At 43.5% G+C, this 26,969-nt stretch overlaps 1 protein-coding gene and 1 long non-coding RNA gene across 6 annotated transcripts in view; both read left to right on the plus strand.

Annotated features, from left to right (window-relative positions):
* The first annotated feature begins 494 nt into the window (after window positions 1-494).
* On the plus strand, window positions 495-10,687 carry LOC120752471 (uncharacterized). The gene is made up of 5 exons (XR_005700715.2): window positions 495-1,242; window positions 1,331-1,449; window positions 2,017-2,172; window positions 5,169-5,363; window positions 5,674-10,687. It is a non-coding gene; the product is annotated as an uncharacterized LOC120752471 (long non-coding RNA).
* A 1,691-nt stretch (window positions 10,688-12,378) lies between these two features.
* EPS8 (epidermal growth factor receptor pathway substrate 8) overlaps window positions 12,379-26,969 on the plus strand; it is a 125,916-nt gene continuing 111,325 nt past the window's right edge. For 2 of the 5 annotated variants that reach the window (XM_040061933.2, XM_058420208.1), the window contains exon 1: window positions 13,039-13,520. The gene's annotated coding sequence lies outside the window, so the exon portion shown is untranslated. Of the gene's footprint in view, window positions 12,998-13,038; window positions 13,521-13,913; window positions 14,013-26,969 lie in introns of those variants that run through there. The other 3 variants (XM_040061934.2, XM_040061935.2, XM_040061932.1) reach the window with 3 other exon arrangements.

Raw genomic sequence — 26,969 nt, forward strand, 5'->3', positions numbered from 1 at the left:
AATAGATACAACATAGAATTGTTTTATTTTCAAATCTACATTTGTTGCAAATACATTTGATTTTTGTCTAGTCAAGACAACAGAGCCATACCTTACCTACCTACGCTATTTTGGTTGTTTTGAAACATCTTTTTTATTGTTTCAATATGTGGCCACATGAAGTTTAATATTCTTTATGAGATCTTGTTCGAGTCCAGGGCATTCCTTTGGTTGCCCTGGAGGGTCAGGGACCTGGGCAGGGGGGTCTGGGACCCCAGCCCAGAGCCCAGAGAGACACTGGCTTTGATTTCAGTCCATGGGAAAAACTTCCTACACTGAGAGAAGGTTTACAGGCCACAAGAATGTGAGAAATAGTAGTTTAGCTTATCACAGAATAAGAAAATAGTAGTTTTAGGTTCCTAGCATTGAAGTGAATGGGGACAAGATGGAGAATCTGGGGTGTTGTCTCCTTCTTCTTCTCCTTCTCCTTCCCCCACTCCATTTCTGCAGTGACGTTGGCACAAAGTAGTTAGTGAGGATTGGGTCAGAGTAAAGATGACCTTTTTAGTAATAGTGATAGACATTGGTAAGAAATAGTAAATAAGAAATACGTAGTAATTAGTATAAAAGATAAGGACAGCCCAGCTCGGGGGGAGACGTGAGGAATCCATGCAGCTGCGAACATCTTGTCGGACTCCAAGAAAATTGTAAGATAAGAAACAATAAACGAAGAATGCAACCTTGAAAAATCTAAACCTGAGAACTCCGTCTCTTCCTTCGGCTCGGCTCGGAGCTGTGCAGGGGAGCAAGGACCCTGAAACCACCTCAATGTTGGGGTAAGCCCCCGACAAGATCTTTACTTTTCCAGGAAATTTTTAGACTGAACTATTTAAATAATATGGTCTAAAGCATCTCTAGATGGAATTCTTAATTTTATTTTGGAGGCTGTTCCGGTTCACACTCAGCCGAACCAAGATGATAAATCCTGTTGCAAACGCGTGTGATGTTTCTAATGTGGGTAAGAAGATGTGTCTGCAGATTGATTTCGAGGAAGGGCTGTTTCAAATCCTTGCAAACGAGGAGAAAGAAGACAGCTTTCTTGTAACAATGTTTTGCTTTTGTTTTCAGTCTCGCAGCAATTGGATGCAGAACCGGTATCGTCTCTCTGTTGCTTTGCTGCCAAGGTCAGCTCTGCAAGCGAGCTTCATATTTTACACGTGGCTGTTCCATGCTTCAGCTATCTCTCCGGTGTATTAAAAACAAGTAGGCTCCTCTCCAACATCAAATGTTCATTGCTTTTGGTTTATTTCTCTGTCTCCTTTTTAACCCCCCACCCTCTTAACCCATCCAGTCCTCCACTGCCCGTTCTCCACCGCTGCTGGCCTCAGCAGGAGCTGAAGATCTGCCTGGGACACGTTAGCCTAGGAAGCTGATAAGGAGGAACTCTTACAGATCCCAAAGTGGCCATGAGTAAGGTCAAAGATGCAAAAGGACTTGTTCCTCTGGGCAGCTGGGGTTCCAGAATTGCATAGAGGGTGGTGGTAGCAGTTGTAGGAGAGTGGTAGGACCTGGAGTGGCTTCTCTTTAGAGTGTCCTTTTGTAGCTACAGTAGTTTGTTTTGTCCCCTGTCTCAGGTGTAGGATCCAAATGTTAAATATGTATTAGTGGGTGCTCAGAATTACCTGGAAATCGCATTGTACCGTTCAATTGCAAAACACAAATGTTCTAAGCTTGATATTTAAGCTTTCATGTTTTGGCTATTGCATCCTGAGTGCTGTGGGAGTTCAAGTTTGGGTTTTGGTCTTGAGTGAGCTTGGGTTTAAGTGCTCACAGCTTTGAGAGGCTGATCTAGTGAGCAGTATCTGTATACTTACACCCACTGATAGTTAATTTACGTCCCTCTTGTGCTCATAAAGTTCCATCGAAGAACCAACTGGAAAAAGGCCTTTGAGTAAAATTTGCCATCATTTTTAAAATGAAAGAATAAATCTTGACTTGTGACTGCCTATGTTTCTTGCTTCTGTATGGTATTTTCAGGACTCCCAGCTGCACAGGGAAGTGTGTAAGCAATCAGGAAAACTTTCTGACACTGACCAGGACTCTGCTGCAGAGGTGTTGCTCTCCTTCTGAACTCCCTGTTGAAAGATGCCCAAAAAGCACTTAAAGAAGTTGGAAAAGAAATCCCCCATCCAGGTGATGTAATGCTGATGGATATGACAGGCAGCCTCAGAAGCCTCACCATAGTGGCCATAAAAGTAGCTACACATTATCTATATAGCATTGGAAGTGAAGAGGGCAGCTTTGAAAAATACAAACCAGCTGAGCTCCTGTGAGAACATCCTCTGGACAATTCAGCATCCAAATTCCTCAACTTCACTGCTCTGTGCTTACAGTGCCCTAAAAGTACAGATGATATTTCAGTTTAGAAGCCTGATACTTTCTGGCTTTCTAACTCTGCAAGCCAAATAAATCCTTTTCTGTTTTATATCTCTAAATTAATGTCAAACTTCCTTTTGTAATAAGTGCAGCTGTGACAACACAGGCCTAGAATCCACAGAATGCAAGAGCAACCCTTGAGCTAATGAGGTGTTGAATATTGGTAAAAAAAAATAAATATATATATATATATATATATCTCTGCAGCTCTTCATATAACCCCAAAAGTTCTCTCATTGGTAAAAAAAAGGTCATTCTAAATTATCCCTTATTCTAAATTATCCCCTGACATGACCTATAAGAACATATCTGACAGCCAACTTTTTCTATTCCAAATATCAATACAGAGCTGCAAATAAAACAAACCAAAACCAAACCTGAATATGAGTCCTAACAAAGTGAAATAAAGCATACTAAAATCTATGGAACTTAATGAGAAATCAAATGCAATGTCTCTGGCATATCCCCACAGTTTAAGTTAATGCAAGCAGTAATGCTGTAAGTAGTCAGGTGTTATTGCTCTCCTCGTGGGACCCAGGAGGAGACCTGTACTTCATTTTTATTCCTATATGGTCAGAACTGCCTGTGAGTGAGGAATAATTCAAAATGTGGGTCATTAAAAATCCCATTCCTCTAGCAGAAAATAATAAATCCTCTGAAAAGAAAGGTCTACTGCAATAACTTCAAAGATTTACTATCCTTAAATATCCTAAAGATAGAAATTGATGACTAGAACCAGGGTAAGGTCAATATAACATTGTAAACTCAATGAAATACATCAATAAGGATGAAAAATATAAGAAATCACTTGCTGACAAATGATGATAGGGGACTCTGAGCTTTTTATGTCCAATGTATTGTGAAATCCGCATCAAAAACTTCAATCTTGCCATCAGTTAATCAAGTTTTGTCTTACTTTACTCCCCCCCTTAGCCCCCAAAGCCTTGTTTAATAGCAGCAATGACATCTTCCTAATATGAAAATAAAACTTTATGAAAAGATGATGATAAGAGGAAAGCCTTCCCATTGAAGAACAGGTCTCTTACTAAAGGAGACAATCATTTTGTTAGAGCTGTTATTCAGAAATATGGGTTGGTTTTGGGTTTTTTTCACTAGAATAAACACACTTTGAACAATATGTCTGTGTTGGGCAACAAAAGAATTTTATTCAGACCCAGAGACTCATTCTAAAATATGCAATTAATCCTTTATATTTCCCTAAGGAGACAGTGGCACTTCCATAGTGCACTTCTTGGAGGTACTCAAAACTCAGCTGTAGCAGCCATTTAGCAGCCTGAGCCGACTTCATTTTGCTAGCTCTCATTTAGGGTACAGCTTCTTTTACTCCGATTCCTGCAGTTTGTTAGGGTTTTCAAATAAGTGTAAACAGATAAAATACCCATACAAGTAAATACAAAGATTAAAGGACACTGCTATCTGTAGCAGAGTAAACAAGAATCAGGTCCATCAAATCTCAGCTTTGGCCATGGGTGGCCATCAGCCAGAGTCACTGCCTTGCTGTCTGGAGGGAAGAGACCACAGTTTGAGCTGCAGGAGCTCTTATCTGCCTGAAACAGGGAAGCTCACTCCACTCAAGTACAGGAGGATGCTTGTCACGTCAGTGGCCAATGGGAGTTAACCCCATTAAAGAGAAAATTCACTCATAGCAACATTTTCTTTAAAACTTCCCATTTTCTTGGTCAGTACCTCCTGCGGGGAGCTACACACGGAGTTGAAATGAAAATTGTTGAAATGAAAATTGTTGAAATGAAAATTGCTGAAATGAAAATTGTTGAAATGAAAATTCTCAAAATGAAAATTCTCGTGTCCCTGTTAGGACAACCTGATCTATTGCGTGTGTTCAGCTGTGAGTAAAAGGAGAGTGCTGAGGAGCAGAACGTGTCTGTCTGTCTGTCCCCTAAAGAAATAAGCTCTCAAACTCTCTCTGCCTCTGCTTCCTGGGAGAAACACATTAAATGAGGCACACCAGAGAATTTTTCATTTGCCTCTAAGACTTTGGACTCCTTCACAACTGCTCTAGCATCTACCTCGTAAATGAGGAAAATTAATTGAGAATTGCTCTCAGCACGGAGAGCCCGACACTGGGGGAGTATTGTCTCTGTGCTATAGTGATTTGGTTGGGGCTGCTGTCACATGTTGTATATGTTATGTTCAACTCAGCGCTGAGAAACAGCCTTTGCCATTTGCCCTGTTCTCACAGACAGGGAAGCTCTAACTATTGTTCCTGGTTTGTTTTCAGTTTGTTGCAGTCTTTGTGCTGATAATTTAACAGCCTATAACTTAGATGGGGTTAGCAAGAATATAGCTTTGAAATAATACAATGCAAAGGCACATGAAAGGATAATTAATTCTGGTTTCATAGTGCCGTGCTCACCCTGACTTATCCTTTGCCACAGCTGTAAAGTTCAGTAGTAATTTTGCAGTATATATGGGCTTGCTTCGCTGTCCCGTAAATTAAAGATATCCTTTTGGGCTTCAGAGGACTTTGGATTCAGTTTTAGCACACTTCTCATCTCGGGATCTCAGAGTGTTTTGTAATTATACCTAAATAAATCTTCACGGTGTCTCACTCTCCTGTAAGTAACAATTCACTTCTCCAGAGGGAAGGGTAGAATTTGGAGGCAGAGAATAAGAGAGGAATGCAAAGCTGGCTCTAGTCCTCTGTGGTGGGTGCAGGTGTTAAATCTCATTTCTGTTTGCTTTGCTTCTGTTCGCTTTTCTTCTGTTCTCAGACTGAGGAGGAGGAGGGATATTCCAGACATCCGAAGTTCATTTTTCTCACCTCCACCAAAAAAATGGAAATACAACCCCCAAGTTTTAAGTGCAAGGAAAAATCAGTCGCAATCCCTCAACACTCTCTTCAGATCCCAGAAATCTACAAGCACTGTGGATTTACTAATCTTTGAAATGAGCTCCTGCTAGATCAGGTAGGCTATCAGTGCCTGCTGTGTACATTCCTGGTGTGTATCGCTGTCTTACAGTCGGGAATCTGAAAGCTCTTCAGTCCTCCCAGGGAACTTTCCAGATCATCTATTCTGTCATTTCCAGTCACTGTTAATTTGTTTATTTTACTTGGGGATTAACTCAATTCCTTCTCTTCCTACTTTTCTTACAGTCCAGAAATACCTGCATCACGAGTGTGTTCCCACTCAGCTTGTTCACTCTAGGGGTTAAATCATCCGTGTCCCTCTAGAAGGGTTTCAGTCCTTCTCAGTTTTTCCTTTTGTCTCCATACAGCTGCACCAGCCACAAGCATCGCCTGATCGAGACCATTCAACCCCCCTTTTTTAAATTCAACAGCAGTCCGGGTGCTCTTTGGAGTGGTGAATTCTGCTGGCTGACACCACTCCAAAGGAAGAAGAAATTCTCTTGGCCAAGTACTTGCTTATTCTTTTAACACAGGCTCGTGGAAAGGGGAAGGACTGACATTGTTTTTGTCACAGTTTTGCCTGATTTGGTAGGATACAGAGACTTCCCTCAGCACAGAGCCCTGGCTGTGCTAGGCACGGGATACCTCTGTGTGTCTGAGGACAAGTCCCAGCCTTGAAAATCTCACCCTTATTAAAAGTGAATCCACAGAAGATGTGGGAAAATCTTTCTGTAAGCAAAACGGGGTGGCTGTCATTGTGTGTAAGCTCAATTTCTTCCTTCAGCTCATTGAAAAGCACCCGTGGCAGGGGTCAGGAGGGGAGGGCAGCTCAGGTTTCTCCAGCTTTCCGTGGTGCTTGGGTGCAGAGGCGCCGACGGAGCAGGACGCAGGAGACCACTTGCGTCACCTGCAGTGTGGCGTGATGGCTTTTCCCCACGCTGTACCCCTTCCTCTCATCACCCCTTGTGTGTAGGGTCATGGAGGGAAGGAGAGGTGCTGCTGCTCCCTGGATTCATAGGGGAATGGAGGGGAGCTGAGCTCTTCAAGTCTCACATGCACAGTGTGCCAGCGATGGGCATATCGAGGGTAGGGGCTGTCTGTCTTGAAGAACACACCTCTGATTTTTGGGGGCAGCAAATGGCTGGCTTCTTACTGCCCCCAGAGAGGACTGAAATTATTTGGGCCCATCACTGTGTCAGTGAGTGCATTGAGTGCATTTACAAAAGAGTAGGAAAAGTTTTGTGGCATCACGATATAAAGGAAAGGAAGAACATGAAGGACTCACGGAGAGAGTTTTACGTGCAAAATCTTGTTGTTGGCGAAGGAGGAACACGCAAGCCAAGGATTTTTTTAGTCTAATTAAAATCCTAACGTGTTAACTAATATACAACACACAGTTAATTAGTATGGTGACAGTACACAAATATTCACACTGCAAATTATCTAATTAATATAAAATAAGCTCTGTCTGGCTCATTCACCAGGGTGAATGGTTTATCACCCTGAAATCTTTGATGTCATTCTGTGTCTGTACTTTACTGGACTGCATCTCATGTCCCCACTCTGAAGGCTACTGCTGTCCTCCTGCATCATTATACCAGGGCTATAAATACGTCAGAATACACAGACCATCAGCTTGTTGCTGCTATTTGTACAAAAATTATTATGCCATATGGCTGTAACATATGATTCTGCCCTGTGATTTTGCTCAGCTCTAGAACTAAGGGAAAATTAAGTTCAGCTATAGAAGCTGATGGTAGGATAGCCCTTCAAGCATAGTGCCCTCAAAGACCTCTCATTCATCTGATGCCTTGGGAAGGCTGAGCTGGAACAGAGACTGGACAGAGCTGGACAATAAAGCAGGGATTTATTAAAAGGGCTTTAGGATACACCTTGGGCAGGACAAGAGCCTGATCAGGGCTACACCCAAGGTGGACCCAAAATGGTCACAAAATGGACAAAGGGTCACGAGGTCTCACACTTTGATCAGTTTTGGTCCATTTGCATCTGGGGTTTAATTGTCCAATTCCAGCTCCAGGCTGTGAGCTCCCATCCTTCTTGTTCCTCCCTCCAGCCACCCTTGTTTGTGCTTTTGGGCTGAAAGTTGTCCTTGGTGTGCAGCAGGAAAAGGATTTGTTTTGTGTCGCTGCTGTGTGAAGGGAGCTCACCAGCACTTAATATGAGGCTCTGAACTGTACCTAAGCAGCACAGAATCTGAAAACATGAAAGCTAAAACTTAAAACATAACATCCAGCTCTGGCAAAAGGCAGTGACCTCCAGAGAGGAGTTTTCCCAAGTACTTTTTCCATGCCCCAGCCATTCCTGTTCAAGAAAGCAGAAGGCGTGCTGTGGTAGGCAACTTCTTGCCTCAGAATATCTGAGCAAATAGTTGCAACCACCTCAGTACAAAATCCATCACTGGCCAACTAGTGATCATAACAGCCATAGAGTTTAATCTCCCTTTTAATTGTCGTTGGCTGTTTCTTACTTGTAACAAGCTCAGGGAAGGCCCTCTTTGATTTGTTATTATGTGTGTTTCAAATGCTGATAATATCACCACGGGGACTGGGGTGCCTTAAGGCAAGATCAAGGAATGCAGCTGTAGACCTGCCACATCTGTCATAGACTGAAGCAATTATGAAATTGGACAGTGCATATTTTTATCTGAAAACTGGATGGAGATTAATCTATCTCACGGGCACCTTCTGCAGGAAAGAAAAAACTTGTTGAGTCTGATTGAGTTTGCGAGGCAATTCTGAGGTCTGTGGCAAGGACTATGTGACCAAAAAATTGATATCGGCATTATTAATTATCTCCCTCAGCTAATGAAATAATTATTCAATCAGAACTAAACAAGTATATGCAAATGCAGAATCTCAGGTGACCAGCATATTCTTTAATCAATTTGGACAGTTTAACAGGACCCTTCTGTCTTTAAAAACAGGAACCAAGACAATTTAAAAAATTAAAAAAAAAAAGTTCAGCACAATTAAAGAAAAAAAAAAGTTCAGCACAGTTCACAAAGTACTTCTGTTCAACCTAATGATTTTATTATTGTGGTAATAATATTTGATATGTTTCTCAGAAGCTTAACTTCATCTTGTGCAAGCCTCAAATCCTTGTCATTTGCCACAAGAAGAAATCATCCCCCTCTGCTAGGAAACGTGAAATCTATGAACTTCAAATCCAAATAAAAATGTCAGTGTCTTTTTTATCAACACCTCGTGATTATTAAAGAAATGTATTGATTTTAAATGCTCAAGAACTCTGAAGGCTTTGGGATGAGCCACATGGTTAAGATTTCTCCCCATCCAACACAGAAGTAGAGTTCAAAACCCTAGAAGAGAAATGAAAAATCAGAAACTACCATAAATTCTGGCAAAACAAATGATTTTGTTTCTAGTAGTTGCATATCTATTTTTTGTGCCTGCCCTCTTTCTTTTCTTATTAATATGATACAAGGGAAAAGAGGTTCAATGCCCTATGTCTCTATCAATAAACATCCAATTGTCATAAAACATGCCTGTCATGCTTCCCTATGAAAAGCAGAGCATGGATATAAAACGACTGATTGTCTATGTCTTGCTTCTTTTTTGTCTCTGTAAGATAGGAACATGGAAGCATCAAAACGTGTAAGAACATTTGCTTTGTAACCTGCAATTTATCTGCTTGAATTCGATTAGAGCCTCCTTCATCAAACACAGTGTAGCTCTTGAGACCTGACAGATCAGACTCTGGCAATCACAAATGTGCTGAGTTTTGCCCAAATTGTGGCAAAGGTTTCTTGCACCTCGGGTTTCTTTCAGGAGAGAGTCTTTGACTTCCAAATCCAAGTGTCAGCCAATCAGCTCTCAGTACAGAGATTAAGTAATGAGCAAATTAAGGGTTTGGGGCTGATTCTGTTCCTTCTGAAAGAAATGGCAGCACTCCCCATGGCTCCAGAGGGAGAAAGGTCCTCTGCATTGCTTCACTGGCTGATTGCAATCCACCCAGGATGGTGCAGAGAGAACAGCCAGATAATTCACAACGTCACGGAGCCCTTGTCTTACTGCAAGGCTTTTTATCATCACACGCTCAGCATCAGCCCTAGCCATAAATTACACGGTTTGTAACTGATGCATTAGGAGTCAGAACAGCTGGATGGCAAGTTTTTAATTCATCAGTGGAGGCAGCTTCAGGCTGGGGAGTTTTGTGCTCAGGATGGAGAGTTGGTTCATTTACCTCAGTCAGCTCAGTCAAATAATCTCCCTCACGGCTGTAACAATAATTAGGCACGAGGAATAAAAATCTGTAAACCCCTGGCAGCTAGACTAAGGGACAAATATGGAAAGCGTATATTTACTGGTGTAAACTCCAAATAAGAGAGACCAGAACACGCAGGAGATGTAACTCCATGTTCCCTGACTCGGGAATGCAGGTACCATAAAGACCATGAGCAAACAGCTGAGTGCTTTTCTTCCCATAACAACACCAAACTTTTCTGCTGCACAGAGCGATCCCTCATTATAACTTGGGCAAAGTGATTCATGACAGCTCAGTGAGGCAGTTTTTATCTGCCACAGCCGCTGGGAGCCTCCGTGGAGCTCCCTGCCACCTCACTCTCACCTGATATATTCTCTGCCATATCCCCGAGCTCTTCTGAAGAGTCATTTCTTGCTGGAAATGAGACTTGTGGGAATTCCTGGTGCTGCTTTGGCTCTGTACCCGGGATAGAGCGTGTGAGTCAGCCAGGAGCAGTCCAGACATTTTCCCTCTGGTTCAGAACTGAGTCTGGAGTTCAGTTGCTGTGAGGATTTCAGACACACTGAGCTCCTCCTTCTTTTTCACATTTGGATTGTGGGCAGCTCTCTGCTCTGCTTTACTTTGTTTGCCTGAACCAACCTACCTTAGAAAGGTGATTCAAGAAACTGCAAGTACTTTCTGTGATATCATATTAATCAATTAATCACAAGCTTTTCAATAAAAGAATCACCTAATGAGGAGAGAAGAAGTCTTTTAATAATCTTTTTATATTCCATTTTTTTTTTTTTTTTTCTGGGCAGGGGAATCAAACCCAAACACATTAGAAAGTTTGTCCAAAGGTAATTTTTTGGCTAGCAGATGCCAGCTTCTTAATTAATGTAGAAGTGTATAGAATGTCCTGGACACGTTTAGGCCTCGCAAATGTTGAGGTTATTATGGTATTAATAGATTTGATACTCAAATAGTAAATCTGAATTTGGAATAATTAATCACATTCACTTAGTATCTTCTAGAAATCATCTAAATATATGTACACATATATTTTTGACACAAAGGGTGGCATATTTAAGCAGGATACTTTAAAACCAGACCCACGCAAAAGAAACTCCCAATCAAACTACAAATTACTTTGGGACTAGAAAAACCCCTATGGTTGTTCTTCAAATCCTCTTACTTGCATAGTTATACATAGTGCTGTGTTTAGCCACGATGCAAAGTATATTCTGTAATTTTACTTAAGCAGCAAATAAATACTTTCTGTACTTGCAATTTTGTGTGTGTGTGTGTTTCATAGCATAAAGAATGGAGTAGCATGGACCAAAAGCCAGACTCTTGTTTCTCTCACTTGCTCTGGATTCCTCTGGGTTTATCTTGCATTTTTATGACCTAAATCAGGAACAATCCTGCTGCCTCTCGCTGAGCTGCACGTGCCTGCAAATCAACGGAGGATTCAGGCTTGCTTTGTATATTTTTCTTTGGAGAACTCTATGGATACAGCGGCGTCGGTTTTCAACGAGAGTGGCAATTCCGGTATCAGCAGCTAATCTGAAATCTCTGGGTTTGCTGTGGCTAATACTGCACCAAGTGAGCCCTTCCCAGCAGAGGCTGAACAAAGGCGCTCCCCAGGAAGCTGCAGGTCGGTTCCATCGCCCCGTGCACCTGCAGAGGAGATTGCAGCTGGAGATTGGCCGCATTCCAGGCAGGAAAGGGGCTGGCGGCAAACAGGCTCTGGTGGACCTGCCAGAGCCTTGTGTAAACCATCCTGCAGATTCCCAGCCCAGAAAGTCTCTTCAGGCTGATCTCCAACAGAAGGAAATTCTTTGTCTTTTCCCCAAGCAGACAAACGTCGGTGAAATGCCTCCTTCATCCCCTGTGTCACAATGTTCTGGCTTCCTTTCTGCAGCAGTATCAGCATCATCCTCACGTAAAATAATTCTATAAATGTCCGTACCTGCTGTACACGTCTCGAAGAAAACTCACAGAGAACAGAAATGGAATTTTTTCTTCCCCTAAATCTTTCTCCCATTTATCCTTCTGGTTTCCCTTCTCTCGTTCTCACATCCCACTTCCTTTCCTCTTTATTGTCTCTGTTCCTTTCAAATGTTTTCTTTCCAAGTGAAACCAAACAGAATTGTCAGCCCACAGTGGTCTTGTGCATTTATGTTCTGTGCTTTGTCAAGGGGAATTGGAGCAGGGGGTGGGCTTGGGCTCCTATCCAGAAAAAAGGGGGAAGAGAGGCACTGTTTATCGCTGCCGAGGACTGAAGCCATCACCAACCTTTTCTAAGAGAATCTCTTGTATTTCTTTCTACCTCTCATGGGGTTAACCGCATTTTTAAGTATCAATTACTGTTATTACTTACCTAGGGAGTGTGTGTATGACATCTGGCATAGTTTGGAGATGTCAGTGTTCCTGTGAGTTTCATTCACAACAATTACCTAGGCAGCCTCTCCATAATCAGATTCCTTGAAGGTTTGTTGGAAACAAACTAGGGAAGCGGGTGGCATCTGTACATTTCAATGCTTGTTTGGGTACGTAGAAGTGGATTTATTTCACTCTCTTTTTTTTTTTGTGCTTTCTTTCCTGTTTTGTGGAGGACTTTCTGGACAAGGAAAATAGCAAAGACAGAACTGGTAGAAGATGCAGCACGACAAGGGGTTTTACCAGCTCTGAGCCAGGAAGGGGAAGTTGGCTGAACTGCTTTTCTCTCTCTCTCTCTCCCTCTCTTTTGTTTCTTCTAAGCAGGGTTGAGGTGAACTCCTAAGCAATTGTGGAGCGAGGCCCCACCTCTCCCAGCCTGATCTGCAGGCTCGGGTTACTCTCTCCTGCCTGCTGCTCAGGAGCCCACAGTGAGCTTCACTCCTGCCTGCTGCCACTGCCCTGAGCCCGAACCTGCCAGAGCCTGGCAAAACAACACCCTTTGTAGGGTTCAGACCTTATTTCGGGAAGGTTTGCTGGCAAACACCCGGTCAAGGATGGAATAGCACCAGACTCTCACTTTTCTCTCGAGAAGACAATCTGCCACGAAACTGCTGCAGGCAGTAGCTGAGCAGTGTTATCCTGTCCACTTTTTATCAAAATCGGGAAAATCCGTGTCCTCCCCGGAGAAGCCGTCAGGGGCAGGACTCTGGCAGGGATGGCTCTGACTTCACCTGCCTCTGCAAATGAGTCACGGAGTGTTATAAAAAGCCAGGACCTGCCAAGTCTCGTTTCTTGGAACTGAGAGGGAATTTCAGCAAGCAGCTGCTCTTTCGTTAGTTTATACTTTTCCCCTGCAGGTTTCTTGGAGAGGGCCTGGAACCGCAGGAACTTTGCAGCATAAAGGACCTGTTGCTCCGTTTGGATAACTGTGGCTCAGTGGAAATAGCTGTTCGGTCCAGAAATTATTCTGATCTTCCTTAAGGGATCTCGGTGAAGCCCGGAAGGAGCCTCTGGGACGTAACTAAGCAGGTGTGTACATCTTTCTGGATTGGCGATTGAATCCTATAAAAAATCATGAGCAGAACCTCAAAAATCAGATTAGCTCTCCTAACCTGCACAGAGGTTCTTTTCAAAAGTCTGATGCTGTGAAAAGATTTATGCTTTCTAGCTTTTCTCTGGAGTCACATTAGGCACAAACTTACTGGAAAGAGAAATCGGTGAAAACAGATTCTCGTGGAACAGCCCGGTTTTAGGAGGGGAAGTGGCTCGTTGTAGCAATCCCGACTGTGCTAACAGTGTAGCTGAGGACTTTGGCTACCTGCAGGCGTGCCGTGCCGACAGGGACCATTGCCCTGCGCTGAGCCAAAGCCACGTGTAAGTTGTCAGAGCGGGGAGGAATGCGGTGCCAGATGGAAACAGCATAAACAGCTGGGAGATTTCATCCGGGATTTCAAGCGAAGACGGGAGACGTTTGTTCTCGTAGACCAGTCCTTCCTAAAGGTGGTTTAGCTACACCTACTTCTACGGGGAAGGATGTTGCTTTGGAATCGGGGTAGGTTTTGTGCGTGGCCTTGTATTGAATTTTTTTTTTTTTTTTTTTTTTTTTTTTTTTTTTTTTTTTTTTTTTTTTTTTTGTGGTGAACGCTTACGATGATTTCAAACTCCCACGTTTCAGCCCGGCTCCGGGGCGCTGCTCTCAGCACCTCTGCACGGTGTGAGCGCTCGGTGAGCCGTGCAGGGAGCGGGAGGAAGGAGGCGGCTCCGCGGGGCTCCGGGCGGCCGCTCCGGGAGCTCCGCGCTGCCCCAAGCGGGCCCGCCCCGGCTGCGGGCTGGGGCCGGGGCTGGGGCCGGGGCGGGGCGGGTGCCCGGCAGAGGGAGCTCGGCTCCGCTCCTCTCTCCGCTCCGCTCACCGCTCCTCTCTCCGCTGCCCGCCCCGCTCCCGCACTTTGTTGGCTGCGCGGAGCGGAGCGGAGCCCCCGCGCCCGCCCTGCCCGGAGCCCCGCGCCCGCCGCCGGCCCGGCCCGGGAGGAGGATTCGGGGTAAGGTAAGGTAGGCTGGCGGGGCGGGATGGCGTTTCCCCCCCGGCGTCGAGCCCCCGGGTTGTTCGGCCGCCCCAAAAGCCGCCCGGGCAGCCGGCACACGGCGGATTGCGGGGCGATGCCCCGGGTCTGTCCCCGCTCCCGGGGGCGCTGCCCTGTGCTCGGACAGGGGGGCTGAAAAGTCCCCCCGGGCCCGCCGGGGACGGTGTTCGCTGCTGCAGCTTTTCCCCCGCCTGGCTGTGCAGCCGCGAAGCCCTCCGTGTCTGTCCCTGTGTGTGTGTCTGTCCCCGTGTGTATGTCTGTCCCCGTGTCTGTCCCCGTGCTCTCCTGCCGCTGCCGTACCGCCACACCTGCTCGCACCTTGCCCGCCGGGCTGGCACCGCGGCTGGGCATCATCCGTGCCGCTGCCCTCCTCCTCCTGCCTCACCTCCTAGCAGGTGACTCGCCTTTCAGTCCTTACTGGGGTGGGTTTTTTTCCGCCCCCCCGGCGGTTCAGCTGGCTTTCGCCGTCTCTGTTGCTGGTAGCGGGCAAAGAGCGGCTTTGGGGTGGGATAATCCTGTTGAATGCCCGCGTTTGTTTGGTGCTCTCCCCTGCTGCCTTTCATCTCCCCCGCTGTTCATTCAGCCCTTTCTTTCTCTCCGGTAACTTTCCCTGGCGTCTTGGCTCCTTCTGCCCCTCTCATCGCCATGACACGCACTCCCTTACGCATTGCCAGTGTGAGAGGGCACACCTTGCGCAGGTTGGTGGCATTTTGAGGAATAATTTAAGCTGCTCCTGCCCCCCCCCCCCCGCCCCGTGACCTCAGTGGGGCTTGCTTTGTATCCACGAAAAGCCAGACGTTGCACTGAAGCAGTTTCAAGCCAGCGAGTAGCAGGCAACAGAAGAAAGGGTGGAACAGGTTTTTCTTAAGGATGTTGTTTGAGAACCAATCCTCCCACTCAGAAATTGTGCTTTGCCTTGGCTGGTGAATCTTGTACCCTCCAGAGTAGTGTGACCTTTGGTGGAGTCTGCTCTGTTTACTTGAGGTACTGAAGGTAAAAGTATTGCTCCTCTGCATTGTGCCTGCTGAAATATTAACCAAACGATGGATCTCGCGTGCCTTTGCAACATAGATCATATTTTAATTACCCCTCTCCTTCATCATCAAAAACGTGGTCCTCCTCCCTTCCTATTGACTGGCTTTCTTCTCGTTTGCGATTGTGCAACGCCTATATGTCAGCTACAAAAGTTGCTTACGTGGGAGAACATAAAAATGACCATTTTTGTTGTTAGCAACTGGAAATGCTTAATCAGCACTGTGTGGCCGGTCTCCTTTCCCTGGAATACCCATGGAAACGCTGAGGTTCCCTCTGAGGAGCAGGAACCTCTCCTGGGCCAGGCTTGCAGTGAGCTGGTGGTTTCCTCTCAGCAAAGAGCTGATGGAGTTTCCAAGGCGTAAGGGAGACGCCCCAGATCCCCTCTGATTCACAGTTCACGGGGAGTGTAGCGTTATTAGCACTCAGGTAAGCAGATCCTGTGCTCAGGGCTCCACGGGAGCAGGCTGTGGCTGCTGCTGGCTTTTACTGGGCATGGAAGTGGCTTTGGGCTTGGGTTGTCCAGCTGGCTCGTGCTGTCACACACTCGTGGAAGGCTGGGGTGTCAAGTTATGCCTCCTCGTGGCTCCGAGTGCGTGTTCCTGAGTGATTCTGTAATTCTGAAAGCAGACAAAGCGTCCCATTAGATTTATCTGGAGGGAGGTGACGCCCCACGAGCAGCAACACCCAGTAATGATTAGGTGCTAGTTACATACAGCAGTAACAGAGAGGGCAAGATTAATCTGAAGTTATTTTCTTCTGCTGTGAAATGCACAGATGGAAAAAAGTGCTGGAGTTTTCCACTTGGTGACAACTAAATTCTTGAAATATGGTTGATTTTTCTCTGTCCATAGTCCAGCTGTAAATGGTGAATCAGTCGCTTTTAACTACTGCATTTTTTCCCCTGTGGGTGACAGCTTATTAAAATCTAACATCTGAAGTCAAATAATTGAAGCCCCAAGGGTCAAAATAGATTAAATATATAAGAACTCTTCAGTTACTGTGGGGAAATAAGAGAAGACTTGAACTCCACACGACAAAGATTGTGCTAATAAAGCTCTTGCCAACTTTGGTTTTGGTGTCTACCACTTGTCGCTCTTCTCTTCCTGGTTCCAATTCCTGCATCTCTTCTCCTGTGCACCACCTGGATTAAGGTTCTTTTACATATGTCTGATGCTGTTAAAAGATTTGTGCTTTCTAGCCTTTCTCTGGAGTCACATAAAGCAAAAACGTATTGGAAAGAGAAATCAATGAAATGACTGATCAATGCACAAGATTTCTTCAAAGACAGCTTTTGGCTGTGGCAGACAGAAAAAAGAAGCCCTTTGGTCTGTGACCTCTCCAGACTCCTCTCTCTGCTGTGGGGCTGGAAGCCAGAAAGAAAAGACATTTTACACCTTGGAGCTGCATTGCTTACAGTGCAGCATGCATGGCCTGATCCTTGTATCTCCATTCAAAGTATATATTTCAGGGTGAAAATTTGGCATGTAAGAGGCCCATTTCTTGTTTTCAGCGCTAGTTCTCTAGTTTTTCAATTATTCAAACCAGAAGGAACTAGAATTCCAGCTTTTGGGGAGGGGTTGTAACTGGTGCCATTTTATCTTAACTCCAGAACTGGACTCTGATTCATCTGCCAATTTATTCATCCAGAACAATGACATTCTATTTTGTACAGCTTTCGATTTAGCTCTGATAGCTCGGAATTTCAGTTTTCTACCCTGAATTCCAAGTCAGATGATGGCTGTCACCTGAACTTTGTTTTGCCATGAACTTCAACTGTTAGTGCAGTCCTGAGCAGCCACGGGCGTCTCTCCCTGTCATGGCCGTGGAGGAATTTAGGTATAAAGTCATTGAAAGTTTCACCTAAGGCAGTGACACTGCTTTGGGTGTGTGTAGAAAACATTTGCACAACTGTTTATAAAACAATGCTCTGCAGTCACTGGAAGGGAATGTTAAGACAAGGTGTCTTTACAGCTGTTGACACTCGCAGAGTCACGGCCTTCTTGGAAAGACCATGATGATGTGGGAAGAAGCAACCTCCACATCTTTCTTTTCTTTTTTTTTTTTTTTTTTCCTCCCCTCCTGATTTTGTGTCATTGACATTGGGGGATAAAAAAATGAATCACAAATGGAAATGTTGTTAGCATTAGCTTTTTAAGATCTGTCTCATTCTGAGCTGTGGCCGTGAGCCTGCGGTAACTAACATGTGCCTTTGATTGTAACGTCAGTTTTAGTAACATTTTTAAATATCAGGCAACTCAGGGCCTTGAATTGCTACTAGCTGAAGGCTTCCAGTCCTTTCTTCCCTTCCCTCTCCATGCCGCTGTCTCAGTAATTAAAGTTAGGCATGCTGTGAATCTCCACAGGGTTAAGATCCGACACGGAAATAGCAAATTACAAATTACTTTCTTTGCATTTATTACCTTTGTCTTTTGATGAATAGACTTCAGCAACCTTGTGCATCCTGAACAGACAAAGTGAGCAGATGTCTCTGTCCTCAGAGGTGCAGAGTTAGTATTTTCCATGAAGTTACCCGCTTCTGTGGGATTTTTCTGTTGTGTATTTTCTGATGCATGACAGGCGTCTTCATTACTATGGTGTGCTGACAGGGGATTCCACTTGCTTTTGTTCTTAAAGCTTCACTCATGTTGTCACTTTGACCAGCCATGGAAATCGTTAGGTTCTCTGTAAAGCTGAAGAGGAAAAAAAGAATAGAAAAAAGAAACAGTATAAACACAAAAATTATTTAACCATTCTCCTGGAGTACTCTGAGAACTTTGAGTATTTCAACAGAATAGTTAATAAAAGCTAATAATTTTAAGAACGGTATCTGTTGGATGAATGTAGATGTTATGAATGTCCAGTAATGTATAAAAGTTTCATACAGAAAGCATGGTTGTTTGGTTTTTTTTGGTTTTTTTGGTTTTGTTTGTTTGTTTTGGTTTTTTTGTGGTTTTTTTTTTTAATTGATTTTTTTTTTAAATTCTTTTTCTTTTCAAGAATGCATTGGTTTTGCATTAGAGTGAGGAGCTGTCTTTCAGTAATCCAAAATGTTACAGTTCATGGATTTTATAGATTACCCCTGCAGGTAAAGGAACACCTGATTCCTTTCAAGCTTTCCATGAGTGCAGAGGAACTTTATTCTGCTGAGTTAATTGTGAAACTGCCAGAGCTGGTTCTTGGGGCTGGAGTTTGCTGTAGCTGCTGGATGCTTCAGACTAAATGTACTACAAGAGTTTCTCTTATTTTCTGTAGCTCAGGAATGTTCATAACTGGAAGATAAAGAAGTGACTCCTGGCGGATTTGTACGTATTACTTTGATTTCTGCTCCGGAATGTAAAAGCATTTTTTAAAGATTTGACCAGGGAGAAAGTCAGGCACTAGGATTGCTGCTTCTCCCATCAGTACTCCCTTCTTCTCCCCCTCCGAAAATTGTCTTAGGTGCAAAGAGGAGCTGAAAGTGAGGTGTTAGCAGCCCCTGCTTGTTGTCCTTTAGATAAACCCACACCCATTAGGAAATGGTTTTTAACACCCCCATCCCCAGAACGGCCCCATCAAACTCGTTCCAAAAACCATGAGAAATACGTGAGCTCACAGAAGTTCACTTGCTCCTCTGTACTTGCTGATGAGATACAAGATTATCCCAATTTTGTCAGTGTTGTGACTTTAGGCAGACTTTGATGTTGCTGAGGTTTGTTCCGGTAAAGGTCCTAGTGCATTGTCTTCCACCTGAAGTGTGGACTTTGGTTAATGAGCGCGTTCTTTCGTTCTGGGGTGGTTGAGAGGGCTTAATTCATCCCTCTGAATGCTCCTTTCATGAAAACTGAGGACTTTGCTCTTCCTTCTAATGTACTCTTCCTCCTTCCGAGGCCACTGACCTTTTTATTTGTTTCCACGGTGTGTCTGAGGTATAGCCTTCTCTATTTCCTGAGACAAATATCTGTTTGGTTCCATTGTAAAATATAATTTGAAGTAATTAGCCTGAAGAGAGCTTATTTTTTGTTTCCTACTCCGTAAGGGAGTAGAAAGACACTTGGTGTTTCTTGGGTCAGTGTCTGGTTAATGCAGGGATTCATTTAATGCCTGTGAGAATCCCAGTGTACATCATAAAAATATCTTTGAATGAGCTGTTCTATTACTCAGAGCCTGTGAATGTGAGACCTTTGGACAAAGAGGGGGACGTTTGTCTTTGTACGTTGTCTTGTGCACTCAGAGACACAGAGAACTCAATGATCTGGCGAGGATAATCCAAGGAAATTGGGTTACATCGTGAGGGGTTTGTGATATTGTGTGGCAACAAAATTTACCTTGATGATCTTCTGTGCTGTTTAAAAAATGGCAAGTGGAAAAGTCAACCATTTATACTCGTGCCTCTGAAGCAATTTTCAGCTTTGCACAACGTGTCTTGGGAAGGCAGTGAGTGCATTGTTCTGCCTTCAGCCGGAGATAAAAATATACATCTGTGTTTCACATTCAGAATTGGGTGGTGGGCTGCGTATTAAACGCATGTGTTTTCTTCTTTCCCTTCAGTCTTGTCTCAGACTCGCTTTTCCCAAAGTGGAATTATTTATTCCCTGCTCCACTTCCAGCATTATTTATCGCTTTGCAATTCTTCCTGCGCTCTCGCCACCCTTAGTGTAATGTTTCATCTTTCTGTTTCCTTCTCTTCCTGTGTTCAGGGATAAAGCCTTGTCCAGGGCAGTGGGCCGGGAGGTCGAGGATGGGATCTGTTCCTGTTTTAGCAGCAAACTTCGTTAAGGCTAATAAATCTGGGCTAACTGGTAATTAGCCTCTTGGTGCTGGCTCACAAGGAGAGGGCAGGAGAGCGTGAGGAATCTGGACTTTGTTCCTTCGTGTCTCTTAGGTAAGTCACCCCTGGGTGACAAATGTCCTGCCTCTGCCAAGGAGCAGTCACAATGTCCCTTCTGTGGCTGCCAAAGTGCTGCTGCCCTGAGAGCCTCACCCTCAGCTTCGGTCTCGCCTCTCCCTGCTCAGCCTGGCCCCTGGGTGAACTCTTCAGGTTCTCCTTCCTTCTCCGCTTGCCTCAGCCATGCTTCTCCACCATCTTCCATATTCTGGTCCATCCTACTGTTGAGTCTTGATACAACTTCAGTCTCCTGTTTATATATATATATATATATATATTATTTTTTTTCCTCTTCTGTTTCTTTATTTAACCCCTATTTTCCCTCCCCTTTTTTGTTTTACATCACACAATTGCACGTAGTGCTCCGTGGTCAGCTTCATGGCACTTCCTGCAGTAAAGCTTTTGCATACTCTCCCCCCAGTTCTCTTTCTCCTTTCGTGTCCTTTATTCCAATGTCTTCTCTGAAGCATTTCAGATCCGCTGTTCTCAGTGGGAAACGCTGCATGTGAAATTAAATGGATGGTCAAGTCTTTGTGGGTTAAGCCATGTCTGCCCTATAACGCAGTGTACTTTGTCAAGGCAATAATTTTAAGCTCTCATCATGCAGCTCTAGAGCTCGAGACCTTGCTGGGAGGTGTTGGAGTGTGTGTAGGCATTTGTTTTCCCAATGTGAGTGAGGTGTCCAATACACATCACAAAAGTCTCTTCAATAAATAGTCCTACTGAATATGAATGTAAGATATTCTCAGAAGTGCCTTCGATACCTGGTGGAATAAGTTCTTTTTTACTTAAAATTTACAGTTTTTCTCACTTTTTATATGAAAGCTGACATTGACATGCAAGTGGCTTAGGGCAGCTGGCAGCTGTGTCTTCCCAGGGACAGCACTGATTTTTTTTTTTGAGGAGGAGGTGGATGCTTAGAGCATGAGAGTCTATGTCCCATTGGGTTCTTTGAGTATTTTAAGCTGTCCTTTTATAACTTTGAAAGTTACTGTCCAGACATCTCCAGTCCCTTTTTTAAAAATAATCTAAAAATCTCAATTTTTTTTTTTTTTTGGAAACAGCTGTTTTGTCTCTGCCTCAGTTTTCCAATTTATAAACAAAAAACGTATCTGACTCTCAGGAGTTTTGTGAGGCTTTAATTAACAAATATTTATACAGGCTTTTGAAGCTATAAAGCAGCATATAAATGCTAAGTAGTGTTATTATTACCACCAGCTGCTTTGTTGTAATGGAAGTAATAAAAGTTTCAGTGCCAGCGGTTGTATTGCTGTTGCCTAAATACAGTTTTTGCGGATGGTGGCAAAGTGTTGGTGTAGATCATACTGAAATACAACGTGTGGGACAGCTGTGAAATCTTTTTGAAGGACTTAAAAAAAAGATAAATTAAATGATGATAATAAAAAAGTGAAAGTCCATAACTGGAAAAGAATAAACCCTCTTCTGCAGTATTTTAGTGTTTAGAGGTCCCAGGGCTGACTGGGGTTTGTCTGTGCTGTGCGGTGTCTCCCTGGTTAGGAATGAGCTGGCAGAATTTGCGTTTATGACTCTGGCATATAACAGAAGGGATCTTTTAGAGATGATTGATAATTGGTAGTATAGGAAAAGTAACATGGTATAAATCACAATTAGCCTTCACTATTTATTTTTTTTTTAAGGTCTACTTTTGTAAAACGTTCATGACTTAAAGCTGAGCTATTTTTATTAATGTTCTTGTGCTTATCTCACATAACCAGCTTGTTAAAAGCGGATATGAACACTTTTTAAGCCTCTGGCTTATAAATTGTGAGAAAGAGAAAAGAAGATTGATTCCAATAGGCTTGAAGGTAGACTCATTTCTCTTCTAGTTAGTAAAATGAGAGAGGAGGAAGAATTAAACTGTGAACTTAGTGAGCCAATCAGTTTCAGCCAGGTTGAAAATCGTTAGATTTAGCTCTAATGTACAATTTAATTGTACAATGTGCAATTTAATTGTACGATGTGCAAAGGTCTAACTTAAAAGAAAATGAATTCAGGGGAATTCTGTTTTGGTAAACTGATGATAATATCTCTTAAGTTATTTCTGCCTGAAGTAATAAGAGTGTGGAAAAAATAAAGTAATAACAAAGGAGCAGTGAGGGGGAACAATTATTTTGCAAACATCTCCTGGGGTTCAGAGGGGGTTACTCAGTCGCATTAAAAGAAGAATATTGTGCTGCTTGAATGTTGGAGAGGGTTGATAAAAACTGATGGGAAGAAAACATCTCTGTTCTTTTTACTGTAAGCATTTGAGATAAGATGGAAAAGTTTGGAAGAATGCAACATCTTCTGCGAGTTCTTTCAGCATTCTTAATTGTTTGTTACGAGACCTTGGTTTGAACGTTGCCAGATAACTGTGGTGGGTTTTAGGGGGTTCTAATTTATTAAGTTGGGCTGTCAAACTACCTGTAGCAAGTAATCTGTCTCTAATGCTTTAATATGTAGTAAAATGCTGGTTTCAGCTGTAAGGGATGTTTCCTAACAGCTTCTGGAGCAGTTCTTCTTGTGAAGCCCTGAGTTAGTTAAAGCATTAGAGAGATCACACAAATCTGGATCATGGGTGTCGTGGTTTCACAGTGGCTGTACTGCAAGGACTTTGAAAACAGAGAGGATGCAAAGCAGGGAACTTGCTCAGTCCTTTATGATTACAGGTAAGCAAATTCTCAGACAGCTTTGAACATTATTAAACATCAAGAAGAAAAGTCCCCAGCCCTTTTTTTTCCCTTTTTTTGTTCAGTTTTAGGCAAATCTTACTTTAAAAACTACCATAAAATGTACAACCACAAAATTGCATAGAAATAGAAGCACTTTAAACACACAGAGGCAGGCAATATAGCCCTGAGGCACATATGGAGACAACCCAAATGCTGAATGGTAGGTTCAGAAAAGGTTACCGCTCAAAATATTTTCAGTAGCCAAGTGGAGGACAAACCATAGCATTGTATTAGAGCTGTTCTCTCTTTGTGTGGGACTGGTGACACCTCACTATGAATAAAAGTCTGGGGATTTTTGAGAGCTGTGGGAAAGAGCAACTATTTTATGCTCCCTGTATACAGTGGTAGAACAATTAGGTAGGAATTTATTTTCCTGTTATCCCAGACTGTAACATAAGAGTAGCATGATAACCATCTTTTGAAGTACGAAAAAAAATCTGCCTCGGGGGCTATCATTTTAAGGCATCATGTGGAATGCTGATTTAATAAGGTCTGCTCCTTGCACATTTTAAGTGCAAGGAAGTGTGCGCTTTGAGACCTTGCTGTAATCCTCCATTTGCACAAAGTCTTGTTCCCGAAGTGTCAAGGAATTAATGGTGTGCTCCAGCGAGATCCTGCACTACCAGGCAGTCGTTCTTTTCGTTAAGGGATTCTGCACCGCGTTCGCTGGTGCTTTATGAATTACCATAATAAATGGAATGGAATCGCTGTTGTCAAAACACACGAGCAAAGCAATCCGATCCCCATTGTCCGCGCTCCCAGCGGCTCGCGGAATTAAGCGATACCCGGTGGACTTCCAGGCGGTTTTTGCGAGTTGGTGAGGTTTGCTGAGCTGAGTTGGGTTCTTGTGCTTGTGGCGAGTTAAACAGGGGTGGAGCTGGCAAGGAACAATTCCGTGGAGCCAGAGCCAGGCTCCAGCTGCATGGGACACGGTGGCTTTTGTGCCTCTTGGCTGGGGGTGGAGGTCCTTGCTGCTGCGGCGTGTCCCAAACCTGGGAATGGTTCTGCACTGCATTTCCATGCTTTTTTGGAAATCTGCACCTAACTAAAGCGGGCTGTACGGAGGATAGCAAATAGCACTTTTGCTTTTCAGGTGCAGAGAGTCAGTAGCGTTCCATTTTGGAATATCTACCCAGGATTTTCCCTTTGGTCTATTACAAATCTTTGTGTGGTCGTCGTCCCTCCAGTTCTTAGCCAGTGACTGGAGGCTTGTTGTACCAGGCACTCAATTTCAGGAGAATGCTATTATTTAAACATTATGTCTATTTTTAAGTCAGATAATCTTTAAAACCTGTTTAAAACCACAGGAGATCATTACATCATCTAGTTTGACCTCCAGAGCGTACAAAGGAGGAGAATTTCCGCCCTTCTGTTTCTGGTAGAAAAATATTAATCAAGTTTCCTTGGCTTTCCCCTCAGAGGAAGATCGACGCAGTAATTTGAACTACCTGCCCCTGGCAAACACTGGCATTTTTCACTGAGTAAATTAGTGAATTTTTAGTGGTTCTTTGTGTGTAAATCATGGGAATGCCAGAACGTGGTGCAACCGTCTTGATGCTGTTTGCGTGTATTTATATAAAAAATTATATATATATATATATATATATATATACATAGGCACGTAGCAGATGCAATTCTAGGTACCTTTTCCCCAAGAGCTTCATAGGCTAAAAGCAGGTGATCCTGGAGTCTCTAATTCTATCCTTCACGTTTCACTGGATAAATTGTGTAAACTCACGTCACTCTCTGAACCACTGTCTGTGTAATCGTGTTTTTGCTCACGTGGCAGACGGAGGCACGTGTTTGCACAGCAGTTTTTAAGAGTTAAAGGCCATGTTACCCTGTGTGGGGAATCCATGGGAGCGTTGGGGAGGTTCTTGTGTAGGTTCGCTTTGATTTTTGGGAGATTTGTGGTCTTCCTGCGTCCTGGAGCATGGAACTAGTGTGGTACAGAGTCTGGTATTTCCAGTAATGCCAGCAGTAACTTTTTTTTTTATATATTGTCATGTCTTCCTCACGGCTTCTATCAAACAAGATTTACAGATGTCACTACAGGCAATTTAGTCAACTGAGCCCAAAAATTGGGTTTCTGTGTCTCAAGCGATGTAAGTCCTCCTTGGTTTTTAAACCTTCCTCGTAGAGCTTCAGTGCAGTGACTTCTTCAGGGTGTAAAGAAAAGTACGTGGTGATTTTACAGATGACCTTGCTCTTTATGCTCTCCCTGTGCACAAGACTCTTGCTTCCAGTAATGAGGAAATGTTCTGAGGCAGTGTTCTTGCCACGATGACATAAAATAACAGAGACTTCCAGTTATTCCCCTGTTCTTGCCCTGTAATAGACGTGTGCCTTCAGGGACCAACTGACCTTAAAAATGATGCATATCTGGAGCTTGGGGTCATTTCTGTTGAGCAGAATTATTATTATTATTTTTTTTTTTTAATAGGCATTTGGATGGTGACACTGCACTCACTGATTAGGAACCATTTGTGATTAGTATTCTTGATCCAAGTGTGCAATCTCTACTCTGGACACACATTCCCCCTGGAGCTCCCAGAAATGCACTCAGCTGTTGCTCTAACAGAAAGAAAAAAGCAGGAAAATGAAACAGCATTTGCCTAAAATTTACCTTTACATTTTTCAGCCCGGGGATAAAGATTGGTAGTGATGTTCATGAGTTGTTCAGCTGTGGGTGAGAGGGTTTCTGCAGCATCAGAACCTTGATCTCTGAGTAGCTTTTTCCACTGATATTTATAGTAACAAATTGTCTGCCTGTTTAATGATTTTTGAGGTTGAGGCTCAAAAATCTCAAAAAAACCCAACAACCCACACAAAAAAAACACAAAGTAAACCCCAAGATAATTTTTGTGCTTGTTTTGTTAAAGGAAACGTTAGATCATTTGGGAAGAATTTAAAAGAATTTATCACCATTCTTGTTTTTTCTTTCTGCCCTCATCTTACTGTGAGACGCATCTTTTATTTGAAGTGTGCACTATTTTAAACAGGCATTATGTTTTCATGAAAACTCTGCTGGGCAATGTCTAACTCCAGACATAAAAGCAAATAAACTAAGAAAAATCCTCTGTTTATCTGAGATGAGAGGACTTTTTAAAGAAAAGGATAGAGAGAGAGGCTCTAAACCAACTTAATGGTCTCTTTTGTCTCTCTTTATGTTCCTTAATGTTCTTCTGCAGTCCGCAGGAATTACATTATCTCACTGGTATGTCACTGGGGTAGTTCTACAAAGGAATCTCAAAATGCTACAGTGAGGAGAGGCAGAAAGTGCTGCAGTGCACTGTTTGATCTAGACTGATGCTGATTTTACACTGTTTTCAGGTTTTGGATGAGAACTGATGTGGGTGTTTAATGACGGATAACATCTCAGTGAAGTAAACCCGAGGACTTACATCTTCCTTTCGGGGCTGTTAATTTTACATATAGCTGAGATTTCTTGAGTGCAAGGTTGGCTATTTGGGACTTATTATTATTAATTAGTCGAATCTGACAGCCCGTCCTTGGTTTTATTACTTGGTATTGCCTCAAACAAAGCTAAGCAAGCTCACTGTAAACTTTCCCTTGCTCTTCTCTATTGAAATCTGTCACAATTTCCTGTCACTTGCAAGGCTGCTGAAGGAGCTGTCACACCGCTGAGTACTGGAATTGTAGAGGTGGCTGGATCAGCAGTGCTGAGGGAAGTGGAGATGGGGAAGTGGGGGCTGTTGGCTGGGAAATGAGCAGGGTGGTGTTGAGGGGGGGCTCAACTTCATCTCCACTAAAATCTTCAGGATCTGACTGTTGAGAACTATCCCAGGGCTCCTGGCCGTGAGGCTCTTTGATGCTCCACTCTTGGGTTTGTTTTCACTCAATTCTTTAGCTAGACTTACCCCTGTGAAAGCTAACAGCTAAATGGGGAATGAAATCAACATCTCCAGTTTTCTTCCTTACGACCCCTGTGTTTTTCACAGCATCCAGGCTATGGATGGAGGACTCGTTTCCATATATATTTTTACAGTCCCCAGATCTTTTGTGCTGACTGCAGACCTCATTGCCAGGTACTAGACAGTGAAAGCCAAAACTACTCCCCCAAAAACCCCTGATAATTCAATCCCCAGTGGTGATACCTGGTGAGCCTGTGGCGGGGGTACCAAACAGAGGTCTGGAGTGGGGAATATCACTGCTGCCACTCAGGAAATCAGAGCTTGTAGCTTTTATCCCTCTTTTGCAAAGCCCTGGGATTCTTCTTTTATCTTGGCTCAGTCTGCCAAGTCTTGTGAAAACAATAAACTGGCTCA

The sequence above is a fragment of the Hirundo rustica genome, chromosome 4 (assembly GCF_015227805.2).
Source record: "Hirundo rustica isolate bHirRus1 chromosome 4, bHirRus1.pri.v3, whole genome shotgun sequence".
Classification (NCBI taxonomy): Eukaryota; Metazoa; Chordata; class Aves; order Passeriformes; family Hirundinidae; genus Hirundo; species Hirundo rustica.